Consider the following 24,161-nt stretch of genomic DNA (forward strand, 5'->3'; position numbering starts at 1 on the left):
GGATGGGAGATGCAGAGGGACTCCTATCAGCCTGGAGATGAGAAGGTGAAGAGATTTTATTAGTGTCTTCACTCCTCTGATTTGAAGGTGTAGAGACAGAGGCACACAGGGATGGGGCAAAGAACTGAGCACAAGCTGTGTGTGAAATTCCAGCCAAATACAGGACAGAAATTTCCCACAGTGAGGGTGGGCAAATGCTCAGAGACACAGAGAGGTTGTACAGTCTCCATCTCCAGAGATACCTGAAACTTTGCTGGATGAAGCTTGACTAACCTGCTCTAGATATGCTCTTTGCAGGGATTTGGACCAGAAACATCCTGAAGTCCCTTCCAATAAAATTTGATCAGATTATTTCTTATTTTTCTGTCTCCAGCCCCTATTTGGTTTATACCCTCTGCCTGTTCCCCAGGGTGAGGCAGGACCAGCATGCAGCCAATTAGGCACCAATTAGGCCTGAGGGATTAGCATCTGAGAAGGTGCTGAGCAGGTGATTTTGAGGTTTGAACCAGCAGCTGAGAAAAGGCAAAAGGAGCAGATCCCATTACTGGGCTGTGTGGTGGGAAAATGTCCTGTGTTTCAGCACATGCCTTCTTAATGATACTGTTGTGTTCAGCAGCTTTGAAGACCCAGGTGCCCTGATGAAAACACTGCTCACTTTGTCTTGGATTGGGTTGGCTAATTAGGAAACGCTGGTCTTTGTCTGCCTCTTTAAAAGATGTGTTTGCTTTTGCTAACTGACACCATGTTCTGCTTGCACTTTTCTATTAATCCCTAAATACTGTAATGGTGTGTTGCAGGCAGAGATTTGTCAAGGCTAATTCTATTACTGGGCAATGTTTGCTTTAAACTTTTATCTATTAAAAATAACAGGCATTTGCAGAAGGGCTTGCAGGAGGAGCAGCAAACCCAGAAGTACCCCATTCACAGACAAACCCTTCTAGCAGGCTGCTCCCCTGCTCGTAAGAAACCTTTCCCACTGAAGCTTTCCGTTCCTCTGGAACAGAAAACAGGGCTAACTCTTCATGGATGCAGAGGAAGAACACGTCTAAAGCAGACGGAAGTGCAGCCTGAAGGTTAAAACTGTACTCATATAAAGTGATGAAAGTTCACACCTAGATTTCTGCAGTGTCTCACACCTGGATGAGACATAGATCCTTTGGGAGACTTGAGTGGCTTTGCCCTGTGCCTTTCCAGCTCCCTCCATTTAACCCACTCTCCCTGCTAGGTCACCTTTGTCTGCAGGAAGGAGCACGGGGAATTCTGACAGACTTTCTTTGATGTTTTTACTGCATGTAAAAACACTGGAGGATAAAGGGAACCTGTACATTAACAATAATTGTTGCATCTGCACTTGTGCTTCTACCACCTGTGCTGATGGAAGTGCACAGCAATAAAATACTGAGAGACTCCTGCTTCTGGCTGATTCACTTGCTCTGGAGCTTTGCTTGTGCTTTTACCTCCAATTTGCAGCTGCCCAGTGCTGTGGCAGTCACAGCACAGTATGCTTTCTGCTGCCAGAGACACACTGTTGAGCAGTCCAAATAGATTTGTCTGGGTGATCTGGGCTGGGAGCTCTATGGGGTATGCTGGTCAGGTCCTGCTGCACATGGTGCATCACACTTAGGATGCCATGAGCCTTCACAATGCGTCCACCTGAAGATCCTCAGCTTTCCTTGTGTGCAAGATCAGAATGATCAGCCTAAAGGCTTTGGATTTGATTTGTTTATCCACAGCCTGTTTAATGTTTTGAAAGCAATACATCATGGATTAGGGTAGTTGCTAATACTCTCTCTGACCCATCAGGGTTTCTGAAATCACTCATCCTATGCCTTTCATTCAGCACACAACAATCACACCATTTGCTCTATCAGGGCATACACTGATGCTTCTGTTTAAGAGCAGCAACATCGCCTGTGTCCAAAGGACCTGCCTTTGTGAGCATGTCTGCATAGCCAACTACCATAAAGCTGCAAGCTCCTGCAGAGCGCAGACCCAGCTGTACTTGGATGTGCATGCTAAGACAAGAGAGCTCTGCAGCTGTGGGCGCTAGCTGTGATCACTACGTCTGTGGTTACAGAACCAACTGTGCACCAAGGCAGCTGAACTGGTGTTAACGTTCAGCAAAAATGCAGCTCTCATGGAGTCCGAAACAGGACAGGCTAGAGGACCAGTGATTCTCGTAATGAAAGGAGTCCTCCAAATGGGGAGTCTCAAATTCTGGTTCCTGTTTGCTCATATATTGTTGACTGCTGAATATAAATGGAGTCTCATGGCCAGGTGCTGCAATGGCAGTTTTCATCTGCCCTCTGAACTGTAATGGCCAGTTCAGTGGTTTGCAGCCACCCAGAGTGCTCTGACAGAAGGTGCTGTGTGCAGGGCAAAGTGTTCTGGCATCTTTACTGCTCCTCTGTCCAGTCATCTGCAGCTCTTTAATTTCTGACATGGATGTGTCCCAGAGGAATGTTTTTCCTGAATCAAATGTTGGCTCATCCTACCTGTGCCCCATGAACGTCAGTGTAGTTTATAGGACAGTGAAGAATGGAGTTTAGCACAGCAGGCTATTATGTGATGCTGATACTCCTGTGAGTCAAACAGAGAGAAGAGCAGATGGAACAATGGCTCCATATTCAGAATGCAACTGATTTGATCACATTGGTCTTTACGCTGACAGAAAATCATTTCAGGACAATTACAGAAATTGTTTGCATCTTCCGAGTCTCTGGTTGAGAGAGATCTGATCAGTCAGCGTTTCTGGGAACAGGTTTTGGGGTGCCCAGGCTTGGATCAGGATTATATGAGTTTTGCACTTTGTTCTCCCTAAATCTTGTCCCTCTTTTTGTGAACAAGCCGTAGCCATCATTGCTGGGGCAATCAAAGTCATGGGGAGAAGCATCAGTGAAACTGAGCTCCTCTGCCAGGGCTGCTGGGGCTGCTGAGTTTCAGCAGCCAGTCACTTTTATCTGCTCAGGCTAATTCAGCATTGTCCCTTTGAAATGTGATCTTGTCACTGAGCTGAACTGTCTGAAGTCTGCTGTGCCAGGTGCACATCTGTGCTCAGATCCACTATTAACAATCATGAAACTGTGGCCTCAGTGAAACGAAGGGCACACTTGTCTCATCTCCTGAAAATGTCGATGAGAAATAAGACAGTGATGACAGAGATGCAGAGCGCAGATTTCAAGCAAGGCTCAGTCCATGAACCTCTCCACGCAGGAGGACAGAAAAATGTGCTCCCCTCTGAGACAAAAGTGCTTACCCTGAGACCTGGTCCTGCACTGGTCCCAGTTCTGCATTGGCATGAATTCACAGACTACACCCAGCCTCTTCTTGTGCACCTCTCATCCACCTGTGGGTTACAAAGTGCCCCAGAGCACCTCCATCTGAAAAAGAAATACTTGGGAAAAGAGGAGATCTTTGATCTGTCTCTACCATTTTATGGGAAAGGACAGAGCCAGATGTTATTACCAAAATGCTGGACAGGTACTGCAACTGTAAGCTGAGAGAACATTAAGACACTCCACTGCAGCATATGGATGCCAGAAAATGCAAAAATGCAGTGTTTTTATGTTGTTGTTTTTGCTATTATTTGTCAGTTTTTTTTTTTTTTTTTTTTTTTTTTTTTTTTTTCCCCCCTTTTAATTAGATATTGCTTTGTCATCAGTAGCTGAAACCCTAAAGCTCTCCCTCACTGGGTCTGGGCCATGGGGCTAGAGTGCCCTCCAGCATGTCCTGCAGGAGCCTGCCCAGGCTACTCAGATGTGCTGCAGCTCCCTCCCCACCCCTGAGCCTGAGCTGCCTCCCCTGCAATAAGGATCTGGGCTGGATGCATTGCTGGGCACCAGGCTGGGGGGGGGCACCATCGCAGACACCCATTCCTGAGTAAAGATTCAGCCTTAACTGCTTGTCAGAGGTCTGCCTCCCATCACTGCTCACATCCTCATGCCGACGCTGCGGGCTCAGCTGCATCCCCGTCCTTGTTCTGGCATTTGCTGAGCAGGCTGACTACAAAATGCCTCTTCTCCGAGAAGCTGAAAGAGAGAGAAAAGTACAGGCAAGAGGAGCAGACTGTGCGTGGCAGCAGCCAAGACTTGCCTTCTCCTGTCCCTGCCCCTCGTCCTTCCCCTCCCTGCCTCAGCCCTTCTCCAGCACTCACGGCATCAGACAGCCCACCTGCGAGGGTCAGTGCATGCACCTCAAGGCCTTTCCTCCTCCTGGGCTGGGGCCACAAGGTGGACTCCAGGCTCGATCTGGGCTGTGAGCGCCTTGTGCCCAGACAGCACCACTATGCAGCGACCAGCCAGCTGTGTGGGAAGGAGAATGTCCCACAGCTGGAGCCAGACAGGAGACCCCTGACCCCCATCCGCACCCTGAACAGCTCCTGCAGCCACGCTTGGTGCCGGCTGGAGAAGCCTGACTGGGAGAAATCATGACTCTAACAGACCTGGCCAAAACCAGGCTCAAGCAGAGTCCAGTGTGCTCTTAGCACAGCTCTTACATACACGGACCCCCATGGAAACTGAGCAGCCCTCATATATCCCACTGCTTGCATAGAAATATTGCTCATTGGCTGCAGATAAAACATCCAAACAAATGCCTTTAAGAGGAGTCTAACAAAGGTTAGCATTGAGAGTGAGCTTTGGTACCTGGGGGGAGCTGCAGGCTGCTGCTCTGAAGTGATGGAGCAGGGCTTTAGAAGACAACATCTGCACAGCAGCCACCCTGCTCCTGCCTCGGGCTGTTCAAACTGCCCCTCACAGAGCATCTCCCCACCCTTTTCTGTCCTTGTCGCCAGAGATGTGGCAGTGGCTCCTACGTGGCCCTTCCAGTAGCCACAGGGACTGAAGGAGTATCCATAATCCCCATCTTCAGAAAAATACAGATGTAGAACTGACGTTTGTGGAGTCAGTGCTAGACACAGAAAATGACTGTGGGCAGAACCTTCAACTTCCAGCTCTCATGCACTCGCATCCAGCTCAGCCTCTGCTTTCCTTCCAGCTTGCCAGTCATCTTCCCTCTCTGTTATAGATAAAGCTGTGGAAGCTTTAAATATTTTTTATGGATGGCAGAATGTGCATCCATGAGATTTGGTTGAGAAGACTTTTGTGTGGAAAAACTGTAGAAGCTGGTGCGACAGACAGACTGGTATTCTCTCCATCTCAAAAGTAAGCGGTCGACACATGGCTGGGTGGGATTCTGCCCTCTTGAGTCCTGTGCTGCACTCCATGGTCCTCAGGCAGTGCTGTAGACCATCTACAGAAAGCAGCTGGAGGTCACAGAAATGCTCATTCAGGTTTCTTGGCAGGTTTTGCCAAAAGACCCAGTTTAGGGACATAAACGGAGCATTTGCAGTCGTTAAAATCATCAGTATGCAGGAATGTCCCACGTCTTGTCATGACAATGCCAAGGTCTGCTCTGCGATCAGGGTCCAGGCTTTCCACGCCCCTCGCTGGCTCTCAGCTCCCTGAAGGGGCTTGTGCAATTGTCCAGCCCTGCTGGTATCGATGATACATAAGTGACAAAATAAAATAGAAATTACTAATTTCAAGCTTCACTGGTAGGAAGGAAAAGAAAATCAATGCTTGGCAAATGGAACCAGGAGAAACTTGAAGAAAAGAAATGCTCTCTCCTAGCTTCAGTAGCTTGTCTATGACAAAGGCAGGGGGTGAGGCTGTAAAAAGGGGTCTTGACAGTGTTGCTGTTTCAGCTGCGGCATGTTAAAGCTGGCCTTTTGCATATTAATGGCAAAATAAGCTCCCTGTTTGTTCAAACAGCCCTCTCAAGTCCTGTTGACATTGTGTCTGTGCTGTGCCCCTGCAGAGTGGCAGCGTGCTGGGCTGCACGGAGGCCCATGCTGCCCTGGCAGGGCTTGCACCCATTTTGCAGAGCAGGAACTGGCCTGCAGGAGGGATGCCCAGTGGTGCTGGTGAGGTCCTGTGCCCACCCGCCCCCAAAGCTGTGCACCTCAAGAGACCTCTGTAGCCCACGGGCAGGATGGGTGCAGAAGGCACAGCAAAACCAGGACAGGGGGAGAAAGCAGCCGGGATGCAAAGTGCTTCAGCCAAAGCCAGGGCTCAGTTGTGCACTGCAACATTTGGAGGAGCTCATCAAATTTACAGGCACATCGGCTCCCAGGGTGCTGGGAGCTAAGACACGGAATTTCAGAGTCAATTTTCAAAGGCACAGCTCACATTTAGAGACCCAAATAAGGGGCAGATGCCTGAAAAGGCTTTGGTCTTGCAGCTGTCATTGTAGCACTGTAACGAGATTTTTAAGATTTTTAAAAGGCTACGGGTCCAGGGGTGCTGAGGGCACAAAATGCGATCACAGGCTGCAGAAACTCTCCCTGAAAGGAGGTGGAAACGATTAGGAAGTACCCCTATGGTGAGCAGATGAATAACATCTGTTTAACTGCCTGTAAAACAGCCAGGTACAGATAAGTCCTCTCGGCCTCCTGACACAGGTAGAAGCATATTTTCAATTAAACTGAAAGATCGAAAATCCGGTGTTGATGAAAGGCCGTTCTCTTTTGCACCATGAGGTGGGATTCAGCTCCACCAGCTAGAGACATCTATAACACAGACCTCTGCACCTCAACTGGCTATTTGAGGCTTCTCTTTAAGACAGGAGGGACAGGCATTTTCAAGCAGCAATTTGTCTGACCAAATACAAATATCCATTTGCGGAAGCGATAACTCCACGCCTCACGCTCTGCTGGCTATATCTGCTAGATCTCTGCTGATAATAAGACTGACTAGGAAGGCCAGCTCAGGTTAGACACCTTGCCTAGTCACTCGAGTTTTTCTGTGGAATATTAAACTGTGGAATTCATTTCCACAAAAAGGATATGGAAGGCAAAAGATAAAACTATATTCAAACAGAGACTGGAATAAATATGAAAAACAGGAATAGCCACAGTTATTATAGGTGGTGTAAAGAGCATTTTGGAAGAGATATAAAACTGCTTGCCTCTAGTCTTGAATTCATTATAAACTCTCAGGATTATGATTAAGATCATCACATGGGGCACCCTATTTCATATCTACCTGCTGGGTGATCAGAGGTAGGCTACTAATTTGGATGGACTGTGAATCAACTTGAAACTGTCAATAGTTTTACCTGCACATGGTTTCCCAAGGCTTCCCGAAACTCTAACAGCTGGTACTGAATTGCAAGTAGTGTGAAATCAGAAGTTTAATGGAATAGTATAGATTAGACAGGAATACAGCAGAATACAGTAGAATAGGACAGAAGAAGACTAGAAAATTAAAACAAATACACCTGTGAAGGAAACAAAAAGCACATGGAAAAGGATGCTTTGAATACCATCCACGAGTGCATGGCATAGAAAATGCTCAGGCAGGTAGGTGGTTAACTCTTGGTCTCACAGTGGTTTTGGCATACAATTAGTTACTGTGGGATCAAATTATAAACCAGACAGTGCAACCCGTCTGCAGGCCAGTGAACAGCTTTATGAACGGTCCTAATGGACCCAGCGTAACTAGTTAGCATGAAATACACTCCACAGCACACCAAGCTGAGCCTCAGGACTGCTCCTTTCAAAAGTGACTAGAGAAGCAGCAGCACAGGTGGAACTTGGCTGCCCACCCAAGTAAAACCACCACACATGATCACCCTGCTGTCCCCTAGGACTGCCAGGTCCCTCTCTGCAGAGCTGCTCTCCAGCAGGTCAGCCCGCAGCCTGTACTGGTGCTTGGGGTTATTCCTCCCTAAGTAAGTGCAGAACCCTGCACTTGCCTTTGTTGAACTTCATGAGGTTCGTCTTGGCCCATCTCTCCAGCCTGTCAAAGAAGCAAGCTATAAGCATGGCTCAAGACTCATATGCCCAAGACATGATATGAATAGAGAAGAGCCTGTGGCACTGCTTTGGGGTCGTTTGATAGAAGGCGTGGAGTACGAACCATCATTTTTTCCAGCTAGAACACAGTAAAGGCTGTTATATACCACTGCTCAGCAGAAAATCTGAATGCCACATAAATAAACTTCTTACGAAAGTACGAATTCATAGCCAGCCTTTGCCTGATCCCTGGGGGATGGAGATAAGTGAATGCAGATATAAAGAAGATAGTAATAACCCTCAAGTCTAAGGTCTGACTAAGATTTTTTAACAAGGAGTGCATGAAAACATATGGTGTAGTAGAAAGTTCAGAGGCCATCTGTTTTCACTGACTATGAAAAACTTTATGCTGCAGCAGTAATCAAGATAATGACAGCTCATGTAATACTAGAAGTAAAAGAAATATGCAGCTGGTTATAAGTAGGAAAATGTGGTAGTAACTTGTTTTAAGTGTGTCTTGAAATGCAGCCTAAGTTTTCTTGCCAGCCTGACCGGGACCTAACAGCTGAGGGAAAAGCTACAAGTACTTAGCTCTTCTTTAGTTTCAGATGAGAAGAGTTTTATTACCAGGAGCCATAGTTAACAGCTGAAGAAAGGAAATTAGGAGAGTGAATTGGGGATAGCACAGATCCAGCAATGAGGGCCTGGCCAGAACTGGAGAGCAAGCCCATGACAGTAGCTTCCATCCTGTAGGTGCCTGCTGCTAGTTCTTTTGGCCCCCACAGACTGCCAGGCACCCGTTTGCACGTTGCAGGGTTACAGTGTGCTCATTTATATTGGGTTGCATCTCAGGGAACCTGAGTCAAAGGCTTTCAAATGTAACTGCAGTAAAAAGGGGGCCCTGAGCTTTGTCTGTGAAGTGTCTGAAAAAAGCCAAAGACTTCACTTCTGGAAGTGTCTTTCCACAGGGCAGGCCAGCTTTTAGCTTTTCCAGTAGTTACTGCATTCATTATTAATATACTTTGCATGCTTTAAAGGGCTCTAAGCACAAGACTGACAAGCAGTAGGGCTTCTCCTGGCTGTTAACAGCCATCTGGGCTGTCTCATTTCTGTGCCAGTATGTTCTGTTTTGAAGACCAGCACTGGTCTCCAAAGCAACCTAGTGCATGGTGTGGAAGATGCCTACCGTGCTGAGGGTGGATCTGTTCTCTCCCAGCTTTTCTTGACAGCAGCTCTTGTAAGATGCTAATACATTGCATTACACATGCACCTTCCTGACAGCTAAGAGCTTAATACCCAGTACAATGCCTACCTTATTGAGCAATAGAGGTACCGCTGTTCTGCCTTTGTACAGGGAGCTGAATATTGCTTTAATGCATTCATATTTAGCTTAGGGTCCCCAGAGGGCTCTTGATTTATCTGTGCTCCTAGGCTTCCTATTTGGCGCTGATATTGTGTGTCAGAGAGCAGAAGGGAACGATTTGCTGCACCTTATCTCCATTCAGATGATAGTGACGCTCCCTGATAACTCGCTAATCCACAGAGATAAGAACACTGCAAGCAGATTTTGTGGCCCTTAGTATGAAATATGTGCAGGGATTTATGTTATTCTTGCAAATACTGAAATCATACATTTTGCTGTGTGAGCCACAAACTTCATGTCACTACGACAATTAGCTTCCAGGATCAGGCGTATTTCAAACGGCATTAACTAGATGAGCAGACAATGTGATATAATAAAGAGAAAAATAAGATCAGATGAGCAAGACACTTAATGTAACATCACTTCTACCACTACACACTATTACCAGAGAAGCAGAATTAGAAGATAAATTTTCCTGCTTTTTTTTTTCCCCCCCCTTAATAGATTTGTTATTTTGTTTGGAACTTGGTGGTAGTGGTGGGGAGTATGGAGGGGAGAAGGAAGAGGAAAAACCTCTAGATTCTCGGGGAATAAATATGTGCCACAGACATTTAAAACTCACCGAGAAGTGACAGCTCTGGACATAGGGGTTTCATCCTCCAAAGGCTTTCATGGCTGCAGTAATCATCAGGGCTGAACAATGTTTGGGTAGAAAAAGCCAAAGCTGGGCCTTGTGCATAACCTCCGCTCTGCCCCCGCACCCAGGCATCATCCATCTCATTAATGCTCAGTGTCACATCTTTACAGGGGATCTTGCATCTTATCTACTGTAGCCATATCGATGTTCTGGTTACATTTATACAGTTGTTGTTCATTTGTTTGCTTGTTTGTTTTTATGCTAGTTTCTTGGTTGTGGTGGCCTGGGCTGTCTTTACAGACTTGGATTCTTGCTGTGCTACAGTTCTGTATTTCAGTTCCCATGAGTTGTTCACTGGGACACCTTGTTTTCGTGTCTGACAGGCACACCTCAGAGCTGGCTCTTTCCCAGAGAACTGTCAGATCATAGCTGTGAAGTTTCATAAAGTGTGAGTAGGTCTTCCTGCACTTGGATGTACAAATCTGTGAAGCAGAAGGACCCAGTAGTAGCTTCTAGATAGTGAAAAGTAGTCTGAAAATACAGATGGACCTGTAAAGCCAAAATATGTGAAGAAAGAGAGCTGCAGCAGAGTGGTACAAAACCAGGGAACATGTTCTAGTGAGTAGAAAATTGATCCTACATGGTTCTCTCACAAATGCTGAGTTTAGCTCTGCTGTGAATAAGTGGTTTAAAAGCTGAAGCAGGTGGGTTTTGGTAGTCCTCCTCCACCTCCCATGCTCACACAGATGTCAGAGGTCTTACAGCCTGAGTGGAAGGTGAAGCATGTCCCTGTGGACTCAAAAGCCAGGATCTTCATCTGTCCATGACATCTGAAAAGGCATGGGAACACCCTTATTGCAGCTAAGCCCACCTAGCACCTGCAGAAAGTTTCAGGGTTTGTGCAGTAGCTGAGATGCAGAACAACAGTGTTTAACTCTTCTTTCTCCTTCTAGGCCTCCAAGTGACTTTTCACTACCTGCAATAAGGTTTAAGTATAAAACAAGAAAGGCAAATGTCTCAAAGGCCTCCCCAGCCTACACCTGTAGGCAGACACAGCATCACAAGGCTGCTCGACCTAATGGGCAAAATCCAAGGAGACCAGTGGCAGAGCTACAAATTACTTTGAGAAACCAGGTAGGAGTTCTTTATGGCAGCAGTTCTCCTACAGAGTTACTCTGCACTCCAGTGCTGATGTGGCTGTGCTCCCAGTTATGTTGTCAGAGCTCAGAAACACTATCTTCCTCCAAAGGTTTCACTACTTCATTTACGAGAAAAGGGGCAAAACCTTTTAAAATGTTCCCAAAAGCCCCTTGGGTTTTTCATTCACTGAAAAAAAAAATTGCTGGATTGATTCCATTTTGCATTCTAGAAACTCTGTCCAGGGATGTTTGAAAGGATGCCTCGAAGCAGAGATCCCTGTGTAATCAGAAATGTCGTGACGCCTATCTAAAATAGAAAGGGAGAGACAAATGGCATTAAAAGCAGGAGTCCAATAAGAGGATAGAGAGCTTTGAGAATTAGTTATTTGACTCTTTTTGACCTAAATCTCTGGTTTAATAAAGCAAAATCTTTCCACGTGGTGCTTTTTAAAGCCCTTGAACAGAAGGTTTTTGCAGCTTGCCCAGGGACTCAGCAGAGGATAGAGCTTACCAAGCCTGTCAGCCAGCAAAAGGAAGGGTGGTCGAACCACTGCCTAATCCTGCTCACCCTATTCTGCACCTCACTCTGCACGCTCTGCTCAGCATGGAGTAATGATCTTTCTATTGCTGTAACCTTCACATTAACATGCATAGGGGAACGGGTGGAAGCTGCAAGGCTGAGACCAAGCGTTGATTTTCCTGCAGGGATGAAGCAGGGCAGCGCTTCCAGCGCTTTGTGGGAAGGTGACTAGAAGAAAGGGGATGTCAGGGTGGGTGGTTTCAGCATAACACCATCCCGCAGCCTGCCTCACCCTCCTCATGTGCTAGTCTGCAATTGTCTAAATGATGGGAAGGTGATTGCCTTGATGCAATTGCCTAACCGTGGACTCCCCTGCTGGGAAGCGGTGTAGAAGCAGAGGACTGCAGGTCTCCTGCCCGTGGTTTGCAGCCACTCCATGGAGCCAGAGCCAGGGGCTGTGGGGGATGGCAGGCGGTGATGAGCCTGGCATTGCAGCTGAGAAAGCACAAGGGAGTGGGAAATAAAGTCAGTGGGTATGTCTGGCATTACAGATCTCATGCTAGTAGTTATGCTGGAAGGAGACCCTGCCAGAGGCTTATGGCATTTAACCTCCTAGGACCGTGTCCCTAACCAGGCGTCTCTGCTGTGCTTCCCTCCTTGGCAGAGAATGAGTTCACCTGAGCATCCTCTGCTTGAAAAAAGGCCATCTTCCCTGGAAATAAAGAGACTGTTCACTGCTCTGAGCTAATCCAAATCCTCTCAGGCAGGCCCTTGCAGTAGGGAAGATTTCTGTGCTCCAGGATCTTCAGGATCTGCTCATCCCAGATGAGGGCTGACAGTGATAAAGAATACATGTTTTCAGTGTTTTCACTTTCCCACCACTCAACTCCGGAGTCCTGCTTCACTGAAAGAGCCCGCAGGGATTCCAGAGGGATCAGGGTTTTCATTCCAGTCTCTCGTGAACTCTCTGGAAATCAAGATGACGCCATCATTTCCAGCAATGAAGAAACTGTGGTTGTCAGTTTAAAGACCATATATAAAGCTGGTCCAATTTCAGCCAGCCACGTGCTACTTAATGCATCTATGCCACTGCCGTGCATGCTACTGCAGTGCCTTGAACTTCAGATATGTAAATGCAGTGCTACAATGGCACTGGATTCTTGTACAAATTGGCCATTCCTTCTAAAAAACACCCCAAGTCCACCCAGAATGGGACAGTCTCCAGGGAAAGTGTAGACTGGACAATTGGATCAGATTTGGCAATGTGAAGCAAGAAATCATTCCTGTCAAGTACAGACCAGCACACAGCCTGGAAGGGAGACTACAGGGACCCAGGAATCCCTGCCATATGTGTCTGCAGCTCCCAGCCCCACTCCTTTCCATCTAACCACAGCCAAAGTCAACCCCCTGCAAATGACAGTGCTTGTGAGATTTCTGGCCAAGTTTCCTACAACCAATAAATGCTCAGAAACCTCCCAACCTGATGATTGTTAAACGTCCCTGAGCCCTTCAGGCCGCCAGCAGCTGCAGTGTCTCCCAGGGCTACCCTCTGACACGCATACCGAAGGGTAAGCTGGGCTGCTCCAGGCTTTGACGGGTTCTGGCAGCTTTGATTTACTTCATGTTCAGGGTGAAAGGAGGGGTAGTTTTAGCCTTATAAATAAAGAGAAAATCCCAAATCTGTTGAATTAAAGACTAAGCACCAGCTCCTATAATCACTCTGCAGAGTCCCTGGGATCTTCTCTCATTTATAGAGTGATTTTATTTCACTTGAATGTACTGCACAAGCCTGATTTCAATTAATCCTTCTCTGCCCAAGTCCTTTAGGCATATGGCCTGAGAGGTTCCTGGCATGGAGCGAGTAACTCTGAGACCTCCTAATCCAACATCTGCCAGCTGATAAATCCCCATGCTCTTTTGAGCGGCCCAGTAATAACTTTAATCACCCCAAACTGTTCCAGCTTGCTTCTGTGATGCTTCCAGTACAGAAGGGTGATTTAACATCTGATGCTGCAGTGGCAGGCAGTCCTCCCGCTGTCCTCTCACAGCCACTGCCACTGATGGTCCTTGGAGGACCATCACTGGCCAGGACCTTGGAGCACGGGTTCCTCAGAAGAAAAGTGCCTGGTGCGCTGCACTGCCCTGCTGAGTGAGCAGACTAGAGCAGCTCAATGACTTTGCAGGATGCAAAGAAGCAGCTGTGCTCAGTAAGGAACAGCAGAACACCTCGGGCTACAAAAAGCCTGTGGAGCCCAGGAGGGGAATGATGAAGTCCAAAAATGCGAGATGCCATCATGGGCTTCAGCTCATCTGTGCAGGATTTCCCAGCTTCAGGATTTCCAAGCCATAACATGTTCGAAAAGAGCCTACAACTTAGTGCCTGAAGAACAGTGGCCATTACAAGGTCAGCATCCAGTCTGAAGGAACATATAACACTGAAAGTCTAGAGCTCTGCATCCTGAAATGTAATGGTTAGGGGCTTTCAACTTCAGGAGGTGGACAGAGAGAACATCATGCAATAAGGTAGCACTACAGGATTCAATGGACAATAGACAATATGGTTTCACAAAATATTTAAAGTTGGAATTTACTTGGGGGGTGGTGGGAGCTTGTTTCTGGCTTGTGCTGTGCAGAGCATTCAACCAAAAGATTATAATGCTCCCTTCTTTTTCTGTAAGTATCAGCATTGCACTTGTTTCAGGCTGTATAGTCTTGTTTGCCTGTTTACCAGGTGCAGATGAAACTTCCCTACTGGCTGATAAATAGGGGAATTTACTCTCCTCTTCTGTTTGTTCAGTAGCAGAATTGCCTCGGGAAGCAGAGGAATGGAAAATATTTATCCATGAATGACCTCAGCAAGGCAACATTCCCAGGGGACACTGTCCCTGAGATGGGGAGAGAGTTTCATGAGTATGAAATCCTGGAGGAGCTGGGGCAGGCTTGCCCTCAGAGCAGGGAAGAACACAGTGCTGGTGACTACGTGTTAAGGTCAGGATGAGCAGAGCATTCTGCAGCATGCCTGTTTTCTGAGTGCAGCACAGCAAAAGGGTTGGAAGATCCTGAAGATCCTGACATTCTCCAGCTTCCGTTTTTTATGAGAATTTTGTTTAAATGCTATAAAATCACATGCACCACCCAGGATCCATACAGGAGGGTTTGGAGGACAAAAGGAGTTTATCTTGCCTGGGTTCCGTCTGAAATGCATCTTGCCCAGTGAGGAAGCTGCAATTTCCAGTGAATACATTAGTTCATTGAGTCTCTTTGACAGTGACTGACATTCCCTTATCTCACCTGTCATTGTACAGCATCACAGAATAATACACCAGCAATGTTCAACAAGGACTGTGTGCACTTCTACTCTGACTTGGTGCTTACACCACAGCCCAGTGACAGGGGTGCATGTGACTAAATCTATTTTGTCACTGGTTTTCAGTTCTGCTGTCTCTCTTTCTATCAGTGTTTCCAGAGGCTTGGTGGATGAGGGCTTGGTAGAGTTAATTTGTAAAAATGATAAGCAGGCTTCTTCAGCCCCTGAAGTTACAGAGAATTTCCGAGGAGGTTCCGACTCATGCTATTGGAAGCCTCTTTGTCTCCCTGCCTGGCAGGTCAGATTAATAATGTAGCTTCCTATTGCCTAATGTCAGCGATGCTGTCTCAGCAGTGCACAGCCCACCAGATGCTGGGAAGTCACATGCCTGAAGGGGAAATGCTGGAGTGGACACAGATAGTCCCACTGAGGCCCCGTCTCCAGCAGCTCGATTTGATTAAACAAGTAAATCAAAAGGCTGCAGGAGATCAATGTTCCTGACAGATGGAGGCCTTTCAGAAGTGGCACTTGCTCTGAACATGATCCATCATTGCTGTGGGAAGGGACCCCAGAGATGCCATGGGATCTGGCTGCCCTCTCGTGCAGAGGCAGAGCTCTGTGCAAGCAAGAGCCTGTCTGGCAAAAGGCAGCAGGTCCAGCACAGTGGTGAGGAGCTAAAGGTCTGCCTCTGGCACTCCTGATTCCCCTCAGGCTTCTTTCCCCAGTGCTAGGTTGTGGCCAGACGTGGCCCCTCACTGTTTTGTTCAACACAGCACGTTTCCCTGGATGCAACAGGGTGTTCATATTAGAAGTGTGGCATGGAGGATGAAAAATGAGGAAGTGGGGCTCAAATGGCTTAAATCAAGGGCTGGGTGGTGGCAACCACGTTGGGAGCGGGGCTCTTCTGTGGTCCTCTGCTCTGCCCTGCCCAGAGGCTGCTGCCCAGCAGGGAGGTTCATACTCCCAGGTCCAGTGCATACGCACACGAGCAGCTGCTGCCCTATCCAAAGGCCTCACTCTAACAGATCCTCCACCTTTGTGTGAGCAGAATCCACCAGCAAACCCCTTGAGTGGTTTCTCTCTGCTGGTGAGGTCTGGACAAGGCAGTGCTTCAGCAAGCACAGGGTCAGGAAGGAGAGCTGGGACAGTGGGAGACTGCATGGGGAAGGTGAGATGCATGGCAGGATCCTATGCCAGACCAGGGCTGGGAGAATGGTCATGTCCAAGGGGACAGATGCTGTCAGCTCTTGGGCAGAATGGGAAAGTTCTCTATTTTTGAGGCAGCTTTTGGTGGGGCTGTAGCAAAATCTCTTTCCAATCTGAAGACGGTGTCATATTTTCTGGCTACTAGGGCTGTTCTTCAGGTGTGATGTTTCCAGCCACTAATATATCAAAGTTCACTTGTCTTCTGCTAAAATAAAGTATTTGCCTATAGGGCTATTCTTCTTGCCCTTGAACAGTCATACAAAAAGTCTGTATAGACCGGCAAAAGTTCAGTATAGACTGGCAAAGATACTGGGTAGGGGTGGGGGACCAACTGTGATCTGGTAAGCAAATTTCAGTGGTTACTGAAAAAAATCTGGTTGCTTACTGTGCTCTCAAACATCCATCTTTTGGTATGTCTCCCCAGACCCTCTAAGCTACTGCCATGATTATTTTGGATCCACTGTGGGTGTTGGCTAATTCAATTACCGTTGGTTTCTGGAAAGATGCTGAGAAGGAAGGAAGGTACAGATATGACCTGTAGATTGAGCAAGACCAGTTTACTTTGTGCAGGAGCTCTTAGAGTGCTTATACAGTACATTTCCATAAGTAGCAGAAGGCTTGCCAGATTTTCTTGAGGGTAATTTTAAAAGTTCCAAAGATATTGTTCTAAAATATGATTCGTTTGTTGGTTGGGTCATCCTGTGGGATGCTCAGTGAAAGAGAGGCAAGAAGCTTGACATTGAAAGATTTAAGAGTTTGTGATAGGAATCCAGGTCAAACAGAGCTTTCAGGTGGAAAAAAAAAAAACACCTCTGTTTGCTTACCTCCAGGCCTGCCTTCACTCCAACAACCTTTTAAATTTCATGGACTGCAAACAAACTCCACATGGTATTGTATAGTATCAGGAAAAGCCTTTTCCCTTCCATCATACCCCAGGCTTGGCTGTGTATCTGCTGCCTGGTCTCAGGACTCATTTTGCCTGGCAGGACCAGCTGATCTGTCTTCTTCTTCCATGTATCAGTCCAAACCTTTCTGAACATGGTATTTTCCAGCTCTGAAAACAGTCTGTGGCAAATTCCACAGACAATTTACATGCTCTATGGATAGACTGTTTTTTTTTTTTTTTTTTTTTTTTTTTTTTTCCCCTGCTTGTTTTGAGCCTGCCATCTGACAGATGCAGAATGCTTCCTGGAAGAAATGGCAAACAATTGTCACCTCTTTTGCAAGCTGGAGATTCATGGTCTGTTTATCTATTTCTCACACAGATGTCATTTCATACCTTTCATCATCTCTGTTGCCCTTTTCTATGTTTTCTTCCCAGTTGTACAAGTCTTTCTGAGATGGGGAGATCAGGATTGCAGAAAATATTCAAGAAGTGAATACACCATGGATTTCCACAGTAGCATGAGGTTGTTCTCAGTATGGTTTTCCACTCATTTCTGACTTAGCAAGATTTACTTTTTTGATTACTGACAGGGGAAAAATCCCTATCTTTAATCTATCTCTCACTGGATTCTTCTTTTGAAGCATTCTTCAGTGACTGTCAGGAGGAAGAAACCCTACCCTGGGAGTCCAGCTCTTCTAGTCTGCTCAGGGCAATGCAGAGATTAGCCAAGGGTACTGTATCAGTTTATTATTTGTGCCATGTTGACTGGAGGAAGATTCACACGATGATTTATAAGATATATACCTAAAATACTAAGGTCTAGCAAACACAAGGCTGTTGAATATGTGCTACTAAACTGCATCCTCTTATTATCCTACGTATTTAAAGCAGCATGGTCATGATATTAGTTTCCTGTCCTACTGTTTTCCCTGCAGAGACCCACATGAGTTAATATGAGGAATCTTTGCAATTATCATAGTGTAATTATCTGTAGCAAAGATACACTTTGAGATGGAGGAGAGATGACTAGTTAATGCTACAAATCTATAGTAATTAGAATTAAATTCAGAGAGTATTGGATTCCCCTCAGTGACCAGCTCATTAATCTCCTGAGTCATTTAAAATATTTTTTATTATTAACATTCTTTTGTGAGTTTTTTTTTTTTTTTAATTTCAAACAGAAATTTTATTTTCTTTCCTTCCTGCACTGAAGTGTTTATGGGCCTCAACCACCACAACTAGCAGTTTCAAATTTGCATTTTTAATCGAAGTGCTTTTTTGATTTTATTTTACTGGTTATCTAGGACCATTTTCGCCTTGCCTATTAACATCGCCTGATGGCCTGACCAGTTTATGTCATACAGTGGAGTCTGTTTTGACCTTATGCTGTTGTCTGACAGTGACCAAATACAGATCGAAGGCTTGAGCCATACACATGAATTTGGGGAAATCTTGATACAGACCTCAGTCTTTAAATAAAGAATTGTTTGTGCTGAGGATGTATAACCAAGAAACTGAATGATGTAGTTACTGGTTAGAATCTAGAAGCAGCCTCGAAATGCAGCCTGTTGTAAACAGTGTAGGTACAATTTGAGAAAGGAACCAATACTTCAAAGATTTTTTTTTTTCTTTCTGCTAGAATAAATCTCAATAATGCACTTCCATTTGCAGTAAGGAAGCAGTATTTTAAACTAAGTGAGGCATCCTCTGGAACATTTAGATTTTTTTGGGTAGATTATCTTGATGAATTTACTTGTGGGTTCATGCATCTCAATAGCACCCACAGAAAGCATCAGCCTTTGTGAAATTGCATTAAATTAGCAGTTAAGTGTTTGGAGACTTAGTTTCTTAATATTGTTTAGCCAACCATATCATGCAGATTGTGGAAAGTGCTTTAATCTGCAACATACAGGACTTCCCGAGGGATTAGCCGCAGCCCTGATATGTTAATACGGCAAAAATGGATGATCCAATTAAGCTCTGCTAAACCATGGCAGAATGTAAGGTCCATATGTTGGCTTATCCTTATGGTTTGTGTATTAGTTGGAAATTGCTAGGCAGCCTGTACTGGTCACTGGATTCTGAGGCTTCATCAGGGTTAGCAGAGAAAGCGAAAGCTCTTTGCCTTTCTGAGGAGGGCTTTCCCCCTTCCCTTTACAGTGTATGCTCTCTCACAGGGCAGTTTTCCAAGAACAAAAACATCTGCATGTGACCAGCCCATTTTTTGCTATAGCCCAGGGAGGCAAAAGCTTTCCCTGTATGCTTCTGGGCCCTAACACCATTCCCAAAGGGCAGCTAAGTATGAAGAATTATTTTCATCAGCAGGTAGAAAGGTGCCTTGATAACTTCAGTATGACTATATCCATACACTCACCTAGGCTTAGTGCAAAGGACTGACCTGCTGGGAGACAGGAAATATAGTTAAAAGGTCTGCAGTGGGTCCCTGACCTGTCATGCATTTGTATCTCCACTTAAGCCCATGGGAAATACGGTTCTGTAAGCTGCTTGATAAGTTTTTTTTTTTCTTTTTTTCCCCTCGGTGTGCTTTGTGCTGCCTTGTCATCTCCACACAGACCAGACTCCATCAGGAAACGCTTTGCAAATGAGTTCCCTGCCCACCTTCAGCAGTGTTTCTGTGTTGCTTATGTGGGAGATGTAATATCTGGGCTCCAGGAGCAACTGGAGTTGAATAAACTGTTTTGGGATGAGGTGGGAAAAGCGGTCCTCCAAGAAGCTTCTAGGGCAGTCCTGTTCTCTGCCACAAGACATGCCCTGCTGTCCACCTTTGCAGACTCTTGTTGTTGAAGACATTTCCTGCTGGGTGACTGTTCACAGCAGCTCCTCCAAATTGTTAGCTCTTCTGAAGAGAGAGGAGGTGACAGAAGCCACAAATGATTAGGACTTCCCACTACAAAAACTATAGTAATAATACTGCAAGAGTATATCCCTGAATGAAATTTTTAGGTTTCTGCCTCTGTACTTTGACTCTGAATATGAAAGGCAGTCACCAGTCTGGTGATCACCTTAATTATGTGCGTTACTGCACAAAACATACGGCTCTACATTGCATGACTTCCTTATAACATTATATTTTGTCCTAATGGTTTTCTGTATTACTACTTTTCAGTCTGACATGTACTGTCATAACTAGGAACTATACGTGTAACTGGTTACCTGTGTACCCTGAGAACCACATGACAACCAAAATGAGTAAGTGATTGGAGAAACTATTATATGAGAAGAGATGAGAAGTGTATGGCTTGTTTGGTATGACTCAGTGAAAGCTGAGGGAAGATATGATTGCTGGCTATAGAGTTGTCAGCAAATAAACATCCAGACTCAGAAGCTAAACAAGTTTCTATTGAAACAAGAACTAATAGATGAAAACTAACTTTGAGCAAGTGTAGGCGAGAAAGCAGAAGATGACTGGTGCTTTGGAATAATCTCCTAATCAGAACAACTGGAAGAAAAAAACCCAAATGTGTTCTAACGTAGCTTAAAAACTTTTAAGGATTATACAATGTACTACTTAGTAGCAGTGGCCTAGCCTTTACCATGTGCAGATCCCTTGCACCACTATTTCAGGGCTAAGGCCTGTGTTTTAAAGCACAGATTTTTTTTTCCCCCTCAAACTGTGTTCTCTGGTTTAGTATCAAATCAATAAATATAGGCTAATTCACACTGTATTGCTGGTGGATTTCTTGATAAGCAAGTCACACATGCAGGTTGAACTTCTCAGGTTGCCCAGAGAAGCTGTGGATGCCCCATCCCTGCAAGTGTGTTAAGACCACCAGTTCCCCTCCAAGCTGTAGCATTCTGAGTCTATGACCAGAACTTGTAGAAGCCATCCTTTTCTTTCTTCCCTCAGAGTTGCATTCCTAGCACTGCTGGCTGGCAATGACCATTCACTGTGTGAGGCCACTACACCAGAGGAGAGTTTGCTGCTACTATTTGTGATGCTGGGTCAGGTAAACACACAACATCACCAAAATGATGTCTATTTGATGCTCCACTGTTGCATGATGCATGCAGTGCGACAGTTGTCACAAGTGTGCTACCCATCTGCCTGTGGGAAGACAAGGTTGTCTTGTTTAGAATTCCAGGACTCCTCTGCACTGGTCTGTCTCATGCCATTGAGACTGTGCTGCTGCTATTTTGGGATATATATATATTTAAGGACACCTCTGTTACTCTTAAATTGTGAGTTAAGAACAGAAGACAGTAGTTACACAAGTAGTTACTAATTTCCTATGGTACAGAGAATAGCATACGACACCTTCTGGTGCAGAGAAATAGTTCAGGTTTTTCCCTTTTGAAGGTATAGATACACGCTGCCATTTCTTGGGGCACTTCTGAATACTTCTGATTTGTTCAGTTCTCTTTTTGATTGTATTACAGTATCCCTTCCCCCATATTTCTAGCTGTTATTCTCTCTTATTGATTATTTATTTTTCAGACTGGGACAATATTAGTATACTGTACCTTTTAATTACCTTTCAAAAACTTTGCGTTTGGGGTTGTTCAACTGGCTTGAATAAAAATATATTGCTTTGCCAGTTAGGATTAAGAAAGGATACTTTTCTTGCCTCTTTCTTGTCCTTGGCATTCCCAGCTAAGAGTAAAGTTCATACTGGAAAACATGATTTTATCTTTCTTTCCTAACAGTTTAAGGAATTTTGCATTTAGAGAGGTTCAGGAGTTCACCAAGCAACATGATGGCTCTCTGCTTATTATGGAATTCTCTGGTTAGTTATACAAATTGAAAAAAAGTTTAAAGTGTTATAGACACCTGCTTTCCTTATCAATTTATTCATGTTCATGTGCTTAAATTAAAAGGCTAAAAAATTTATATGTTTGAATTGTAAGCTCTTTGCTAATGTGCCAGCTTCTACCAAAGATGGAATGATGTTCTGAGGACATTTAAAAATAGCAACCAGTAAGGGCTGGGGCCATTTTCTTGATACACCAAAGTTCATCATTTACACTCAGCACTGCAGAGCCGGCTGATGATCATTATTGGATTTCAAGTGCAATTTTGGTGATAGCTTTGTGCTCCTGGGAGGTAAGACATTTCAAAGGAAGAAAAGGATCTCTCCCATTCTCAGTAAGGGTTATAGTCCTTGGGCACAAGGCAGATACCATGCTTGTGAATCTCTCCTTATATTTTCCTTGCTTTTTTTACAAGTGCACAAAATAAAACATTTCATTTGGGAATGCATGAAATATTTCATGCTGAATGGAACACTTTTTTTTTTTTTTTTTTTTTTTTTGTTTTAGCAAGATAAATAACATTCCAGTGTGATCCAAGTAAAACCTTTTTTCCACTTGATTTTTCAATTTCGTTGTCAAACTGAAAAATCAGCTATTCTCCAAGACCAATAACAGGCAGCTCTGTTCTCCCATATGGAACAGCAATGTCCTGATGCTGAACAAAAGAATATTTCCTGACAGCATCATTTGTTGTAAGTCTTAAAAGATACTCTGATCACAAAGAAGAAAGTGGAGCAGAGACTCCAGGCTTTCCTCACCAGTAGTGCAGCTGACCAATTTCAAGAGGCAGCAGCAGGAAACCGTCTCCTTTTCCTGCATCAGGAACTTCAAAACATCCCAAAGAGAAATGATTTTATTCCTTTTTCTGACTCACAGGCTCTTAAAACAAGTGATTTGCACCTTCAACAATCCTGAAGGAAGTATTTTCAAGATGAAGAGTGGAAACAAGCATTCACTGAACCACTGTGGATGTCATGTGGGCCATCAGAGAAGTCTGGTCCCACCTAGCAGAGACTCCTAGGGAGAAAAAAGACTAGCACAGAAGGAAACTAACTGCTTCAGCTCAGAACCATCTGGGGTATGGTTCCCAAGCCCTTTGGTGCAAGAAGAAGTGTCTGGCCCTGGATATTAGTAGCTAGTTTGGCAAACTCCAGAGGAACCAGCTGAGATCATGTTGCCTCTGCCTGTGCTACCCTGCACTCTGAACTTGAAGGTATGGTGGCATGGCAATGCCAGCTGAGGTATGCAAAACTGCAATCTTCAATTAACATAGCTTCGATACAGCCACTCCAGCAAAAACAAACCAGAAGGGTTTATTCTGTTCCAGGGAAACCATGACTGGAAGAGTGATTCCATCTTGTGCAGCTATTTTAAATACTGTTTTAAAAAACAGTATTTAAAAAAACAGAAAACCAGGGCCATAGTAGAAATCAACAGTTCTAGTGGAAGGTAGTATCTTTATAATCAAATCTGGATCATGGCTCTAGAAAATCAAAACAAAAACAAACAAACAAAACAGTTTACATGAGCTTTTTGTTCCTTTGTAAAATGGAAACCACTTAGAACAGAAGGGATTCAGGTGTTCCTCCAAACCAGCTCCCTGACAAAGGCAGGAGCAACTGGTGTGACTCCTGTTATTTCTACCCACCCTGATCTTGAGATTCCATGGAAAAGAAGGACGTGCACTTTCTCTAGGAAAACCTACTTCATTACTTTATGAGCTTCCCTGCTAGACAGATCTCTCTATTGTTCTGTGCTGCATTTTCAGCCCACACTGAACAAGGACAAAAATATTCCTACCTTTCGTTTAACTGTCCTCTGTATATTTGAAGACAACTACCACGTCTGCTCTCAGTTATCTGTTCTCTAGACTAAAAGGACCCCAGTTCATCTAGCCTTTCATAAAATCATGGAGAAACACCGGTTTAGGCAAGGTGACTCAGGACATCTCCCACACAGGTCATGTTTCCAGACTTCCAGCCTTTTATTTCTTGCTTCTGGACTGCTTCCAATAGCTCCACATTGTTCTTGGAACAATGCTCACAAGAGAAGTTCTCAAAAGAGTCAACTATTGCAGCTGAGACATTATAGAAAGCAAGTGGTCTACAGCACAGATTGCATGTGTATTATATGTTATATTTATCCTTCCGTAGAACTCAGATATGCCATAGGATAACTGTCTTGGTCATGACGTTACAAGCTCAGTCCCTGTTATAAATGGCTCAGGATTCAAATTAGGATTAAATAAAAAAATAGGATTTATTAAAAGAATATAAAGGAATAGAGGTAAGCAAACAGCGCTGGGTGCACCGGGAGTCTCCGCTCCACCAGGACGCACACCAGTTACATCAAGCAGCTGATTTTTATGCTCCTAGATTAATACATATTCATTACTACTTCTAAAAAAAATAGATTATTAAAATTAGCTTCCGGGGTGCAGTCCCTCCTACTGGAGCATGCGCAGTCTCCTCTGGGGTCTCTTCTGGGGGTCTCTAGGGGTCTTTCATGCTGAAGGCTCGTAGTCTTCCTCTCCCCCTT

Source organism: Aythya ferina (assembly GCF_964211825.1).
Source record: "Aythya ferina genome assembly, chromosome: 17".
Classification (NCBI taxonomy): Eukaryota; Metazoa; Chordata; class Aves; order Anseriformes; family Anatidae; genus Aythya; species Aythya ferina.